Raw genomic sequence first — 15,538 nt, 5'->3', positions numbered from 1 at the left:
ATCCATGAAAATATAATCTTCTATTTATAAATGAAAATGAGTATTGACCATCATCCAAGGCTTTATAAAAAATGAGTATCATATTCATCATATGAGCCAACACATTATGGCTACCTAATAAAACACTAAACAAAAACTCGAGTCCCTATACATGCCAGAAAACATAACAATGAAACTAGCTATACCAAGGTCTTGAGTGATAGTGTGATCGAAAATTTTGATGTCACTGGATCCCCGATGCTAGCTTGGCGGCACTATAAGGAAAGAAAAGAAAGGAGGGTAAGCGTGGGAGCTTAGTAAGTACTATATACAAATAAATTGTAATTATAAGAAAATCATATTCATCCAAAGGTAGCTTGTCATGCTTAAAAGATATAAATCACTTAAAGTCTCTATCTTACTCTTCTTTTCATTCATGTATACTTAATACACCTAGTTCTTTACTTAGGTCCTAACCATGAGTTCGGTATACATACCTCGTCAAAGTATTCACCAACTAAATATTCGGGTTACCTGTTGAACTCTCGAAATACATATGGATACGCAAGGAATTTGCGTCTAAATGCCATATAAGAAATTAGGGCTACCTCGTGCTATGAAACGCTCACAATTGATCTACTTACGGGCCTTTTTATCAAGTCAGGACCCAGACCCCATAGCTATCATGTAACGTATGCTCATTGAGCCACTCATGGGTCTGTACACAAGGTTAGTACTCAGACCCACTTTACCTATAGTATTTATCTCATGAATTCAGACTCAACTCATGAGTTCAGACCACATAATTTTCATAACATGCCCCTTTGTATCCTATGCTATGTCTAAGGTTCAACGGGACTTCATATTTAATTGAATAGCATCGCATTTGCTCACATTTTAACAATTAGAAATTAGATACATAACAAGAATAAGCTAATTACACATGTATATTATTAAAATATACCAAAGTAAGCTTCAACAACACATTATTTACATATGTACTTACCTCAATACAAAATGATGAAGACGAGCTTAATCCTCGTAAACTTTGTTCTTACCCCGATCAAGACCCGAATCAAGTTTCTCTTGATCTAAATTAATAAAATTCATTTATTTCATCAGCATATCAATTTAGACGCCAGAAAGTTCATAATTGGGCAAAATGACTATTTTGCCGCTGGACTTTCACAAAATAACCATTTTACCCCTGTGCTCAAAAATCGATTTTTATCAAATTTCTTCATATTATAAGCCTAGCTGATTACTTTTTATAATAGATGCAATCAAAAATTCCTTTATTTATCACATTTATCAACAAATTTCCAACTTACGCAAAATAGTCCCTATTAGGGTTTTCATGAAAAATCCCTTCATAAAAGTTGTTTATTACACATCTAATACTCATATTCTTCCATAAAATTTAAAAAAAAACCACACATATGCTTTCATGGAAAAACCCTAATCTCTCAACCATTTTGCAAAATAATCCCCTTCATAGAAAGCTTATGTTACAGGGAGTCCAAAAATACAAAAATCATCAAGAATAACCTTATAAATGACTTACTTGTAAGAGATGTTAATGCTGATATTTTGAGCTCTAAAAATCCCCCTTTAGAAGATGAAAATTGGTTGAAGAAGAAGAAATAAAAAAATGAAGCCTTTTTTTTGATTTATTTTATTTAAAACTAGTCAAAATTGGTGAACAAAACACCACCTAATTTTGACTTTTCTATCAATTTGTCCCCCCTATGGTCGGCCACCCTACTCTCTAATGGTATAATTACTCTTTAAGGCCCCCAATTTAGGTTCTTTAGCTAGTTGACACTCTTATCTAACAAAATAGGACTTTTGTACTTTATGCAATTTAGTCCTTTTTTACAATTAGGCAAGCAATCGCTAAAATTAATTCACCTAAATTTTCATGTACTTATCTAATCATGCTACAATACATAAAATGATATTTAAAATAATTTCCTCGACCTTGGTTTAATGGTTTCGAAATCACTATTTCAACTAGCCCCAATATCAGGTTGTTACACTAGACGTTAGCACATCCAGAGGCGGTCAAGTTGTTGGCTCCATTACCGGGAGGCAACGTCACTAGGTTAATTTTAATTTTTACGTGTAAAAGAATAATTAGGAAATTTTTTAGTTATAGATATGATTTTATTTATTTTTACCAATCTCTTCTTTCTGGGTTTAGTGTATGACTTGCAGTAGGAATACGCCTATTGTAATAGTCATAGATCCAAAGAGAATAATCAGAAGAAAATATAGATATCAACACCAAAAGCAGTAGTAACAAATGCAAGATCAACCACTACTTGTTATAGGTAGCGTGCCACGTGAAAACCCACTGTTTGCCGACACTAATGATAACGCCCTAGGAAACCCACCAACACCATAGATTCCTGCAAACGTACAGATGGCTTGGAACGAGAGAACTTTAAGGGATTATGCCTTACTAAGTCTGGACATGGTTCAAGAAAGTATAGTAAGGCTAACAATTACAACTAATAATTTGAGATTAAACCGACAATGATTCAAATGATCCAGAGCAATCTACAACTCAGGGCACTATGATAGATGACCCTAATCAGCATTTAAAACCATTTCTCCAACTCTGTGATACTTTTAAGTATAATAAGGTCACTAATGATGCTATTCATCTTCAGTTTTTCCCTTTCTCCTTGATTGATAACACTTTTTCTTGGTTAGACTCACAGATACTACGGTCTATCATGATATGGGATGAACTCGCCAGAAAGTTCTTATAGAAGTTTTTCCCAACTAGCAAAGCAGTTCAACTAAGAAGAGAGATCGCTGTCTTTAGACAAATAGAGGGAGAAAGTTTCTGTGAGGCATGGGAACATTTCAAAATGCTAATTTAATAATGTCCACACCATGAATTTCCTAAGTGGATGCCACTACAGGTATTATATAATAGGTTGGATGCAAATGTACAATCTGGATTAGACAGAGCAGTAGAATGATCCCTTATGAACAAGATGTATGAGAACGCATGTGAAATTATTACAAATATGACATTAAACTCCTGTCAATGGTTGATTGAACATTTCAAATATGGCCAGAAACCTACTATGGTCAAAGCTATCTAATAGGATGATAAGTATCAGTAAATAGTGGATAGACTCAATTGTATTGAATTTGCTTCTACACCGTCTATGCATGGAGGAGATAAGCCACTCTTCCATTATATCAATAATCCTATTGAGGATATAAACTACATTGAGAATAGGGGTGGAAACCCTTACTCGAATACATACAAGCCTGGTTGGAGAGACCATTCAAATTTAAGATGGGTAGGGAACCAAGGAGCAAGTAATAATTTAAATCAGGCTAAAAACACTAATTACCATCTTCCTTATTTGCAGAAACCCCAACAAAGGGCCAACCCATGTGACCATACTGCATGTGGTCAACTTCTAGATAGAATTAAGGTAGAGATGCGATCAATGAGAACTAATGTCAAAGAGGTGCAGTTTGAGTGCACTAACTCAACAAGAACATTGACTAAGCTTGAAGATCAAATAAGCCAATGAATGAGCATGATGGGCGACATTTAAACACAAATTAGCAGAAGTATTCCTAGCAATGCAGAAGACAATCGGTGAAGGTAAGGAGCATGTGAAGGCTATAGCTCTCCGATTGGGCAAAGTAATGAGTAGCCCTGAAATACCTACCCTAGAGGTAACTGTGGAAAATATTGATGAACCTAAAAGATAACTCCATGGATGTTGGAAACAAACTTGAACCAGAGGAGGAGAATGTGTAACACCTCTAACCCGTATCCATTCCCAAAATAGGGTTATGAGGTATTATTGATCAAAACACAACATATAGCATTCATTCTCATACATCATTCAATCAATCACCTTCTCCCTTATAAAGACCTACGGGGCCTTAAACATGCTTTAAGAATGGTTCAGGACTAAACTGATAACATACAAAAACTTTGAAAACTTAAAAATATTTCAATCATATAAGGGTCACACGCTTGTGTGAACAACTGACACCTTCACACTATACCGCTTGATGGAAAATATGTAGCCATCCTTGTTCGGGAATTGTTGGCCCATGAACAACTCTTCTAATTCAGGATTTACCACCAATCGATGAGCATGTATTATGTCGGGGTACTCGAGGAACTCGAAAGCATGCAAGGCATTGGGATCTACGTTCAACATGTGCACTCCATGTAACACCCCAAATTTAGGCCTATAGGTCTGTAAGGAGGCTGTATATAAGTATTTAATTGTATAAGGAAATGACACAATTAAATGTCTGCTCAAGTGGTTAAGGGTCTTGAGAGGAGTTGGAAAAGTCCTGGGTTCAAACCTGGGCTTTAGCAAAAATTTTGGTTTTTACTGAATAAAACCTTGGATGCTTGGATGATGGCCTTTTAAATTATTGTGTTAAGTAAATGACACAAGGAAGCATGTGGTCTACTGGTTATGGCATCATTAAGGTTGCAAGGGAGCCTGGGTTCAAGTCTTGGCTCTTGCAATATATTTTCGTTTTTCTTTTAAAGGAACTTGGACCTTGGCCTATAGACCTTATAATTAATTGAGGATATTTTGTGATGCAGAAAGAGCCTGTGATGGAGTGGCAAGGTGGCGTGTTGTGTAACTGTGAGGTCTGAGGTTCAAGTCTTGGGATGCGTAATGGAGTATTTATTTTGTTGTTTGAGCTATGTAGGAGGTGGAGTTGGACTGAAACTCTGTGGTTGATGTGGTCATAAAAAAAAGATAAGGAATTTTCCTAATGGTTGAAAGTAATCCCATATCGGAAAGCTAACATGAGCATCGGTGAGAAGCTGGCTTTAAATAGAGTGAACCAGATGAGTTGGTGAGGGGGAAGTGATTAAGACTCAATGCAGGCTGTGCCAAAGTTAGTGATCGTGGAGTTCGGCGCATTCTCATAAATAGGTGTGTATTCACGCCCTTCACTGTTAGAAATCGGCAAAACCTGAAAAGCTAAAACTACAGCATTTGAGGCCTCATTAGCGTGCGACCGTCGTGGGGTAAACCGAGCCCACACACCATAGGCGATAGACTGTAGAGGCCACCACGAGTGTTCTCGTGTACTGGGCCTCAAGGGGACCTGTGTGCCCGCTTGTGTAAATCTAACTGATAGGTGGGAAGTAGTTGGGCTTGTCATGTCATGTGGATGGCATAGGCCGTTAAGGGCCTCGATGGGCCGAAATGGGCTGTGTCGGCCTAATAGGCTCATGGGTCCCATACGGATTAAATTCGTGGTAAGTGATGAATATTGAACTGTGCTATGTAGGTCACATAGCCGTAATTGAATTTGGGCTAATTGGACCACACGACCGTGTGGGCCCACTTGGGCCGAGTAATGGGCCTTGGGCCCATTTACACTATTATGATCATTTAGGTTATCTGTGTCGCTGAGGCGACTGTAGACCAGATGTGGATACTGGTACGTACTTAAACCATAGTGTACTACATTTAGCTTGGAACTAGAGTGCGCAGCGGGAGCATAGTGATGTAGATTGAGCTAAGCACTTGTTCAGATAGTTGGAAACTTCGAGGGCGAAATTTCTTTAAGGGGGTAGAATTGTAACGCCCAGAATTTGGGCCTAAAAGAATTGGGCCTTGAGTATGGGTCTGTAAGGAGGTTGTATATAAGTATTTAATTATGCAAGGAAATGACACAATTAAATGTCTGCTCAAGTGGTTAAGGGTCCTGAGAGGAGTTGGAAAAGTCTTGGGTTCAAACCTGAGCTTTAGCAAAAATTTTGGTTTTAAGTGAATAAAACCCTGGATGCTTGGATGATGGCCTTTTAAATTATTGTATTATGTAAATGACACAAGGAAGCATGTGGTCTAGTGGTTGTGGCGTCATTAAGGTTGTAAGGGAGCTTGGATTCAAGTTTTGGCTCTTGCAATTTATTTTGGTTTTTCTTTTAAAGGAACCTGGACTTTGGCTGTAACACCCCTCACTCGTATTCGGAACTAGGATAGAGTTCGAGGCATTACCAGGACTTTACATTTTCCTTATACCAACTCAGGTCACAAAGTTTCACTCAAATTTAAAACTTTCCAACCATTACATCTCGTCCCTATAGTAAGCTTTCGAGGCTTAAAACAATACCTATAGGTAGTGTGGGACATAACCAAGAACGTTTGATGAAGCTTGGAGTCCTAAAGAAATTTTTCTTATTTTGAAGTATCACACACCCATGTGGGTGGCCCGTATAGTCACACACGCTCGTGTGGCTTTGGACATGCCCATGTACTCAGTTCGTGTGCAACACTGACTTTTCAACATGGCCTTGGCACACGCCCGTGTGGCCTACCCGTATTCAATACTGTCTTTTAAACACGGCCAAGGCACACACCCGTGTGGCTTGCTAGTGTTCAACACTGACCTAAAATTTTATGTGCAGGGGACATACGGCCATAGCACACACCCATGGGAGTAAGTCGTGTGTCACACACGACCTTGACACACGCCCGTGTTCCCAACCTTGTGGACCCTAATAGGCTATTTTCCAAGCCTTTGGTCACCCTTTTTACTACTTATACTTAATGGTTACCAAATACCAGGCAAAACGTAATCATACTCTTAGGAATACTCTTTGCAAAGCTTCTTGCATTGGAAACCTCATATCATTGGTTTCATGCATGCTAGATTATTCTTTCCATCTTGTATTTAAGGGTTTCTATGTCAATATAACACATTCAAAATTTGGCTCGCTCTTGTGACTCATTGCCAACTATGATAAACCATCATATGTAAAAACAAGTAAACATAGAAGTTTAGGTCATAGCCTACATCAAAATAAGCCAATTCTTATGGCTATATACAAAATGATAGATTCATATTTACATGCCTTCATTTGGCAAATCAAATGACACATATAACAAAATACTCAAAACCCTATACATGCCACTGAACAAAATAGAAATGTCTTTATACCAAAGCTAGCCTATTTGATAGTGTGCTGGCTCTCCAACCGTCTTCCAATCCTCACAAGTCCTTGAGCTCTAAAAAACAGGGAAAAGAGAGGGGTAAGCATTTACATGCTTAGTAAGCTCGAATAACCGAAAAGTAAACTTACCTTGTAATTAGCATACATCCATAATAGATGAGGAAACCAACATGTATGAAATGGTTCCCTATGACATGCACCCAAACAATGAGTTAGCCACATATCAAAGCATCATATAACTTATCTTAGATGAGCTCATCATTCTGTATCTCATTTTATACATATATCTCATGATAATCCTGTTGAGTTTTTAGGAAATCTCGATGGAGTATCCATTAACTGTCAATTCATACAAATGATCATTTCAGATATGCACTCCTGCGAACCTCACATCTTATGGCGAGACTACCAGTCCAGGCTAAATCCCCCATTTTACAAACTCATAAGGTGATGTCTAGATTACCAGTCCAGGCTAAATCCCTTATTGCGACAAACACTCTTAATGAGCTCGGATCTAAATTACCAGTCCAGGCTAAATTTAGACCCTTATCGGATTACCCGTCCGGGCTAAATCCATAATGCACATGTATTCTTCTGGAGGCTCAATAATTCAAGGGAAACCCGTCCATGCTAGATCCTTTCTATACTTGAGATCATGAATTACCCCTCCGGGCTAAATCCTTACTGCAACACATGCTGGATCTCAATTCACATGTCACTTATGGTTTATCCATCAAATTCCTTTTTCAACCCCAACCGGGACATTTATCAACATGTCATTAATAAGGATGCATTTCATGTCATCAATAAATGCAACTATCATACATTCATAAATTACACAATTATGCATATTATAGGTTTACTTTAAGTCATTCGAACTTACCTGGTAATCGTTTCGGTTATTCCGAAACCTTTCATTTTCATCGATCGACCTCCGAAATTTACTCCTCGGGGTCTATAACAAAAAAATTAAATCATTAACACTCTACATTATACATTTCAAGCCTAAATTCCACCCCTGGTCCAAATGACTGTTTTGCCCCTAACCTTTCACATTTTTACGATTTAGTCCCTAGGCTCGTATAATGAAACACATGTAATTTCTATCTTACCTAAGCCTAGCTAAACATTTTTCTCTCTTAAGGCAGCCCACATTTTTCATTATTTTCACATTTCTACCACACATTTTACAACTTTTGCAAAAAGGTCCCTTTGAGGGTTTTTCATGAAAATCACTTAGGAAAAGGTGTTTAACACACATCCAACCTTCATATTTTTCCATAATCCATCAAAATACAAGTAACTCATGCATCGGTAAATTTTTAAACAGGAACCCTAGCATGAAATATGGGTAGAAATGGAGGGAATAAGCTATGGGGATCTCAAAAATACAAAGAGCATTAAAAACGGGGCTTGGGAGCACTTACTATTGAGCTTGAAATGCTGAAAACCCTAGCTTATGGAGCTCTAGGAATTTCGTCAGCTATGGAGAAGAAGATGGCTGATTTTGGCTTTCTTTTTCCCATTTTATTTCATTAAAATACTAAATGACCAAAATGCCTTTAAGCCCCTTTTTTTAAAATTTCATCCATGCAAGCCCATTTTTGTCCAAAAACTTAGAATTTGGGAAAATTGCTCCCCAAGACCCACTAATTCATAATCTAAAGAAATTTCATACAAATTACTTCTAGAATTCAAGTTTTGCAATTTATTCAATTTAGTCCTTAATTTCCAATTGGACACCTTACTCAAAGAATTTCTTCATGAAATTTTAACACATGCATATTCTCATATTCTAGGCCTCACAATAATCATAAAATAAATATTTTAATGTCGAATTCTTGTTCCCGAAACCACTATTCTGACTAGGCCCTATTTCTGGATGTTACATTGGCCTATAGACCTTATAATTAATTGAGGATATTTTTTGACGTAGAAAGAGCTTATGGTGGAGTGGAAAAGTCGCGTCTTGTGAAATTATAAGGTCTGAGGTTCAGTCCTGGGATGCACAATGGAGAATTTATTTTGTTGTTTGAGCTGTGTAGGAGGTGGAGTTGGACTGGAACTCTGTAGTTGAAGTGGTTATAAAAAAAATAAGGAATTTTCCTAATGGTTGAAAGTAATCCCACATCAAGAAGCTAACATGAGCATTGGTGAGAAGCTGGCTTTAAATAGAGCGAACCAGATGAGTTGGTGAGGGGGGAAGTGATTAAGACTCAATGCAGGATGTGCCAAAGTTGGTGATTGTGGACTTTGGCGCGTTCTCATAAACAGGTGTCTATTCACGCCCTTCTTTGTTAGAAATCGGAAAAAACCAAAAGGTCAAAACTTCGGCGTTTGAGGCTTCACGAGCATGCGACTGCTCGTGAGGTAAATCGAGCCCACACACCATGGGCGATAGACTGTAGAGGCTACCATGAGCGTTCTCGTGTAATGGGCCTCGATGGGCCCAACGGGCCCCATGGGCTCGCTTGTGTAAATTTAATTGATAGGTGGGAAGTAGTTGGGCTTGTCATGTCATGTGCATGGCATAGGCCGTTAAGGGCCTCGATAGGTCGAAATGGGCTATGTGGGCCTAATGGCCTCGTGGGCCCCCACACAGATTAAATTTGCAGTAAGTGATGAATATTGGACTGCGCTATGTAGGTCACATAGTTGTAATTAAATTTGGGCTAATTGGGCCACACGAGCGTGTGGGCCCACTTGGGCCGAGCAATGGCCTTGGGCCCATTTACATTGTTATGATCATTTAGGTTATTTGTGTTGTTGAGGCGAATGTAGACCTTCGGAGAGGTCATTATCTGAGCTGAGACCCCAATATTGGTAAAATTACTGAAATACCCTTGTAGTGTAAAATGATCGTAATGCCCTTGTAGGGTAAAATGACCATAATACTCCTGTATGGTAGAATGATGATTATGCCCTTATGTTCTGTATGACTGATGTGCTTATGATTCATATATATGATTGTACTGAGTATGACTTTGCATACACATATTATTTATGACATGACATACTGCATGGGGTTGGGTTATTATTAACGGAGGAAGTGTACGGCCGGTAGTCATTTTGTACAAGGCTTTTAGCCGTTCTGTACAAGGCTTTCAGCCTTTCTGCGATACTTATGGCGTATAGCTGTTCTGTTAACTGGCAGCGTTGCTGCAATATTTATTGCCTTTAGCCGTTCTATTTACGGCATTGAGTCGTTCTGTTGACTTAGTGCCGCAACCGGTGCTAAGCTTGGTGTGTTGGCTTGGTGGGTCGATTTTATCCCCACATGGTGTGTTGGTTGGTACGGATGGTGTATTGGTTGGACTAGGCTTGATATCTGTCTGTATATCTGCATTTGATATTGATTCTATATTGAGAATGGGCTAGGCCCAATTGATTCTGATAAGTGCTAAGACCCAAGTGAAATTATACCGGGCTTAAGCCCACACTTATTATTCTATTTTCGTAATGGGCTTCGGCCCAGGCTGATTCTGTATTCTATCTGTTTACTAACTGTTTTAGTTTAGGAAGGGATTACACACTGAGTTTTCATAAACTCACCCCGTTTATTAACTGTGCAGGTAATCCCCAGCCTTAGGCGATTTGGAGTCGTGAGAGACTCGGAGGTGGCCACATGACTGCTGATGCTCTGCTGAGACTTTTTATTTGAATTTTATGTTTTAGGATTTTAATTCTACAATAAGGCCTTTGAGGGATTAAATATTTAATTGGGCTTTTGATTTCCTTATTTAAAACTGCTAAACATGAATTTTCAAAAATTAATAACTATTTTCAAAAACACTTAAAAACAAACATTTTATATTTCAAACTTTAGTAGCTTCTGCGATTTGAAATAACTTAAAGTATCAATGCCAGACATTAAGTAAACGTTTTTGACGAGATGATTTGCTAACTTCCAGCAAAAGGTTCTAATCATAGAAATGAACTTTTAACTACAACTCAGTTTTTGAACGACGCTTTGATGTGACAAGCCAGATTCGGCCATAATGTCTAGGCCGGGTTTAGGGTGTTACACTCCAGGGCCATTGTTTATGATAATACCACGACTCAAGTTTTGATCAGTCCTTCATTATCGATATCATCAAAGACCTCATCTACATCAGGGTTACTACAATATTCAGCCTCGTGATTAGTGATGCGTGCTTTTAATCGAGTTAAGAATTACAAGACACGATGATGCCCGATCGTTTCTAAAAAAGCTATTTGGAACAAAATCAACAAAGATAACACATTGTTAAAGATAGATAAAGCAAGATAAAATAAAGATAGGACTTTCGACTCGATAACAACCCAAAAAAGAACCAACATTATAAAGAAATTGACTTGTTTTCTATCAAGTAGTACAAAGCGGAAGTATAAAGATGTAAAAGACCGAGACTCGCTAATTATAAAGAGTGAGGAATCATCGGTATAATTGATAGCCACACTAACCGCCTATAAATGTTTTGCAGTTTATAGTTAAATATTAAACCAAAAATATATCGAATTAAATTGGCAGTGTTCGCAAGCGTACTGGCCAAATTGTAATATAGTAAAGTTTACAATGAAACATTGGTAAGTATTCCGAAAATTGTATGTAACACTCTTAACCCGCATCCGTCACCGGAACAAGGTTACGGATCATTACCAAAACATTTAGAAACATTTACAAATAAGTTATGTAAATTACTATTCATTTATCGAGATTATTCATAACGTCCCTTGATTGGGCCCTCGAGGCCCAATACGAGCATTAGAATTAAGTCGGGACTTAATAGGGAACTTTAAGTATTTTTTGTGACTTTTTAAAAAAAATTCAAGGTGCAAGGCTTACATGCTCGTGCTAGAGGCCGTGCTCGACCCCGTGTAACTCTCTGACTTGGACACATGGCCATGCCACCCGACCGTGTGCTAGGCTGTGTGGTTAATTTTGTAACACCCCGAAAATTTATACAGTAAGATATTACTCTTAATAGAGTAAAATAAGGAAATAAAGTGACAAGAAAAGGAAAATTGAGTTATGTCACTGGGAAGTATATTATGGCATATTGATTCAAGAAAGGACTAAATTTTAGAAGTAAGAAAAGTTTTATGGCCCAAGAGTAAATATTCAAAATTTATAGGTTAAAATGTAAATATGAAAAATCTAAAGGGCTAATAGTGCAAATATTTTAAGGGTTGAAGGATTTAGAAACCAAGGAAAAATTGCTGAATTAGGACCAAATTGAATAGGTGAAGAATTATGATGGGACTAAATTGTAATTTTACCAAAATTAAGTGATGACTCAATAATGGAATTTTAAAATATCACAAAAGGTAAAATGGTCAATTGGAAGAGAGAGAAATCTAAAAAGTATTTATGATGTTGGAAATATTTTAGATTAATTAATTAATTAAATATTAGTTATTAATATTTTAATTTGATTTTTTATATGATATTTTATTATTTTATTATTATTTTATTAGTATATATAAAGAAAGAAAGATGAGGAAATTCTCATCCATTTTTTCATGCATTCACGTTAGGTAGAAGAGAAAAGAAGAAAGAAACTTTTCATTCTTTACAATTTAGTCCTTCTACCAAAAATTCACCATTTTCACCTAGAAATCAAAAGAATTTTCATATCTAGAAAAATGTTAAGGAGACTATGGGAAGTTAGAATATCAAATTGGATTCAAGTAATAGAAGCTGGAGGAGAGAGAAAATCAAATTAAAGATTGAAATCAATAGAACAAGGTAAGTACATCAATATTTCAATATATTTTTAAGTTTGTTATTATTGAGAAAAACATGGAAATAATGTTATAGTAGAGTCTTTTGATATAAGTTTCTATGATCTTGATGAGTTAGTGAAGGGAAATAGGAGAAAGTGATGGAAAATATTGTAGAGAAAGGGAATAAGGGTGTTATAAACATGTTAAATAATATCTTACACTAAAACAGTTCTGGACAACAGCAGTAAGCTAACTTTGAAAAATCACCAAAAATTTTGGAAGTTGAATTAGAGCTTTAATAAAACATGAAATTAAATATTATTGAGTTTAGTTTCTTATAGAAGAAACGGTGTAAGTAATGAAATTTTAAATAATGAAATATGATAAATTTTGTGAGACAAGGTCAGAATGATTTCGAGTTCCCCTGTTCTGACTTTGGAAAATCATAAAAAAATTGGAGAAAAATGATTAGGGGCTTAAATTTATATGTTTAGAATACTAAATGAGTATATTTTCAAGAGAAACAAATGAAAACATCATTTTAATCCTGTACGAGGAGTTAATTAATCTTTAGTAAAGAAGGGTCAAAACTGTCACACAGCAGAATAAAAGTGATTTTAAAGAATAAACTGTACTTATTGGCTGAGCCAAAAATTCTGAAAATTTTATGTAAGAAGATATGTAAGTCTAGTTTTAGGGAAAATTATCCTATCTTAATTTTGGGATCTGTAGCTCAATATATAAATAATTTAGTGACTATGATGCAAATGGACAGTTTTGAATATACATATAAGTGAATAGTAAAAGTATTGATAATGTTACTTGTAGCATGTTATATAAATTAAGAATGAGGAATGGAGAGGAGGAGGAGGAGAATATGTATGAATATTCTGCTAGCATGGCTAATTTGTATGTTTTAGGCTCAGAGACTAAATTGAATAAAAGTAAAATTTTAGGGGCAATTTTGTAAGGATATAAAAAATGACCAATTTGAAGGAAATGAATTGACTTATTGTCTAAATTAATAAATTGAATGGAATTATCAATTTAGATCAAGATCTGATGAAAATAGAGGAAAATGAAAAATTACCAAAATGCCCCTAAATCTGGGTATTTATGCAATTTTGTCAGGTAAATTTGTGTATCATAATTAAGCATGAAAATATTTTAAATTGTATGTTATATTGGGTTGAATGTGAAATATTAGTACATTCATATAATATGAAACAATATGAATACGAAATGAATTATTACTATATATGCTTGAAGTATACATATAATGATTTGTACATGTTATATGGACACATGGTGTGGAATGGATGTGCATATAGAATATTATTTATGTTAAGTTTGATATGAATTATTATCAGAATAAATATACGTGAAATATATGAAAATTATGGTACATGAAATTTTAATATAATGAAATAAATGATTTTAAATGGTAAGAGAATGATATATTTCATGACATGCACATATATGATTATCTTTGATTTATTGATACAAGAAAATTATGTAGGTGGAGACAATTATTAAGCTCAAGTGTGACGTGTTGAGAAAATAAGTATATCAATGTTGAATTTATATAAAATATGCGTAAGTATACTAACAATGTTGATTGATGCTAAGACAAGTGCCAAGCTATTGATTGAATGATAATATATTTATCTATATAATGCATTGAATCGGTAAGTATTTAACAAAAAGTTTTGCCAAATGATATGTAAATCCGAGTAATGCTCCGAAACCTTGTTCTGATGACGGGTTCGGGTTAGGGGTGTTACAAATTTGTAACACCCGTTACCTGAATCCGAAGCTGGAACAGGGTTCGAGGCATTACTGGACTTACGTCATAACATTTATGCACATTCGAGTCATAAATCTTGCATACAATTTAAAACTTTTAACATTCCTTCACATTGTCCCTTATAAGGGTTCTACGAGACCTTAAAACATGCTTGGAAGAGGTTCGGGACTAAATTGATAACTCGAAAGATCTCTCAGAAACATAAAAAATTTTCATCTCTGCAAGGGTCACACTCCCGTGTGCCCTGGCCGTGCCACTCACATGGCCTAAAGACACACTCGTGTCTCAGGCTGTGTGGACATTCGAATTGGGATCACATGGCCATGTCCCGGCCCGTGCTCAACCCTGTGGAGCTCACTGACTTACCTCACATGGCCAGACCACAAGCCCGTGTGTCTAACCCTTGTGTCATCCATACGCCCGTGTCCCGGCCGCATAGAAACAAGGTATACATACTGACTTGCATCACACGGCCGGCTACACGCCCATGTGCCAGCTCGTGTTCCACACACGGCCAGTAGATAAGTCCGTGTGTATAGGTCGTGCCAAGTCTGTAGGGTATACTGACTTAAATTGAAGGGCCACTCCGAGGGACACACAGCCGTGTACTATGGTCATGTGTCACACATGGTCAAGGCACATGTTAGTATGGATGAAAATTGGCTTGTTTCAAGCCACATTTCTCACCCAAAACTTGTAACACCCCAAACTCAGCCCAGACGTTATGGCCGGATCCGACATGCCACATCGAAGCGTTCAAAACATTTCAGGTTGTTGTTCTAGAAAAACTTACTTAGTGTTTTAAAAAATAATTTCAATGCAGGTTAAAGTGAATGGAAGCTGTGCACTAGGTACGAAACCGGAAAAGAGGAGGTGAGTCCCTCGGACTGCTTAAGTACCAAGCTCCCTTCGGATCCAATCCTAGACATGCACACCGCCGTTACCACACCTTAACGTCGTGTATATTTCCAGGAAACCAATTTAATTAAGTCCTTTTTAGGAAAAATGATTAATTTTGGAAAAATATTCTCATTGTGGAAGCTTTGCTTGTTGTCGTGTTATTTTGA

General features: G+C 36.7%; 1 non-coding gene across 1 annotated transcript; it reads right to left on the bottom strand.

Moving 5' to 3' along the window:
• Positions 1 to 2,784: 2,784 nt before the first annotated feature.
• On the bottom strand, positions 2,785 to 2,890 carry LOC121230066 (small nucleolar RNA R71). Its single transcript, XR_005928018.1, has one exon. It is a non-coding gene; the product is annotated as a small nucleolar RNA R71 (small nucleolar RNA).
• Positions 2,891 to 15,538: the final 12,648 nt, after the last annotated feature.

Source organism: Gossypium hirsutum, chromosome A05 (assembly GCF_007990345.1).
Source record: "Gossypium hirsutum isolate 1008001.06 chromosome A05, Gossypium_hirsutum_v2.1, whole genome shotgun sequence".
Lineage (NCBI taxonomy): Eukaryota > Viridiplantae > Streptophyta > Magnoliopsida > Malvales > Malvaceae > Gossypium > Gossypium hirsutum.
The sequence above is the reverse complement of the archived record's forward strand: the minus strand, read 5'-3'. Positions and strand labels throughout refer to the sequence as shown.